The sequence below is a fragment of the Brassica oleracea genome, chromosome C4, assembly GCF_000695525.1.
Source record: "Brassica oleracea var. oleracea cultivar TO1000 chromosome C4, BOL, whole genome shotgun sequence".
Taxonomy (NCBI): domain Eukaryota; kingdom Viridiplantae; phylum Streptophyta; class Magnoliopsida; order Brassicales; family Brassicaceae; genus Brassica; species Brassica oleracea.
Genome location: NC_027751.1, coordinates 47,401,738 through 47,403,419, shown reverse-complemented (window position 1 = coordinate 47,403,419; position 1,682 = coordinate 47,401,738). Strand labels below are relative to the sequence as shown.

Genomic DNA, 1,682 nt, shown 5'->3' with positions numbered 1-1,682 from the left:
AATAAGAAGAGAAGTTCTTATAATCTTTGTGTTTGTGCAACTTTAATCAACGGGTGCACAGAACGATCTTCAGGAAGTGACGAAGATGACGTACGAGCAAGTAGCTATGTATGGTTTCAGTGACAAGGTGGGGCTGGTCTCATTTGGTGAAGATATTTGCAAAAGGTATAGCGACCAAACTGCGATCATAGACGAGGAGGTTAGGGCAAAGACCGTGGAGCTCATTGAGAGACACAAAGAGCAAGTGGCTCAGGTCGCTGAGCTTTTAATGGAGAAATAAGTGTTGCATCAGGATGATCTTTTGAAAATTTTGGGTGAACGTCCGTTTAAACCAGTTGAGATGACTAATTATGACCGGTTCAAATCTGGTTTTGAGAAGAGTGACAAGGAGGAGTTACACCACCACGGTTAAGCATGTGGTGGATGAAGGAGCTTCTTTGCTAATTGTACCGCAAGCTCCGATTTAGGTTGAAACCGCAAGCTCCGATTTAGGTTGAAGTATTCGTGTTTATGTTTGGATCCAACACGAATTTTGAATTATACATATTATTTACTAGTGGTTGGTCCATTTAAAAAGCTCAAACTGGTGATATAGTGATTTAGAAGAAATTTGATTACATTCTAAAATAAAATAAATGAGAAGTTGTCAAGAAAGGTTTGGGTTAGAACTTGGCGTCGAACCGTGAGCTTACACTTGTGTTTTTACAACAATTATTCTATTATTGCATAATAAAATTGTCTGGACATAACAACCGATAAAATATAAATCCACACGAAATGAAGTAGCACTTTTGATCAAATATTCTGTCAGAATTAGTTACCCTAGGAACATGAAAAAGACTAAAAGACTGAAATTGTCTGCTTAATCTTGCAAGTTCTTTGATCTCTTTTGAAAAATTGTGTAATAAACTTAGTTGTTAGTCATTGAGATCGCCTTTTTGCTATCTGCGCTAAAGACTTGAATTGTGGAGTGTTGTAGCATGCAGTTCATGGTCCAACACTTGGTTGAGTGGGAGAGACTGTACGGTATTATTATGCGATAAAGTAAATGTTGGATTCATTAATAGCCATTAGGCTTTAATGAAATGTGTGAAAAGCAAATTACTTGGGCATGTGAAGTTAACAGTCCAAAGAATCATTATTTATGATGTAAAGGGACTTGTCCCACATCGCTTAGACGAAGAAAAGTTGAGCAATATATATATGTTCACTTACCATGAAAGCTTAAACAGCTTGGAGAGACAGGAGAGCTCCCACGCGCGCGCCGCCGCCGCCGTCCGGCCGGCTAGGCTCGGCTCGGCTCGGCTCGGCTCGGCTCGGCTCGGCTCGGCTCGGCTCGGCTCGGCTCGGCTCGGCTCGGCTCGGCTCGGCTCGGCTCGGCTCGGCTCGGCTCGGCTCGGCTCGGCTCGGCTCGGCTCGGCTCGGCTCGGCTCGGCTCGGCTCGGCTCGGCTCGGCTCGGCTCGGCTCGGCTCGGCTCGGCTCGGCTCGGCTCGGCTCGGCTCGTGCCATTTATTCTTGGTGGAGGGCCTCCGGCCCAATATTTAAAACGACAAGTAGTTTGTCTAGAAAATAAAAACGTCATACATTTTATCCTCTCGAAAGTTTTAAACAAGATAAGAGAGAGTCTTGAGGAAGAAGTTTCGGAACTCAACTTCCCTCGATCTCCGCGAGATTCTCGCCC

The 1,682-nt window shown here is 44.5% G+C and overlaps 1 pseudogene; it reads left to right on the top strand.

Annotated features, from left to right (window-relative positions):
* The window catches only part of LOC106339072, a 4,873-nt pseudogene extending 4,593 nt beyond the window's left edge, over positions 1-280 (top strand).
* Positions 281-1,682: the final 1,402 nt, after the last annotated feature.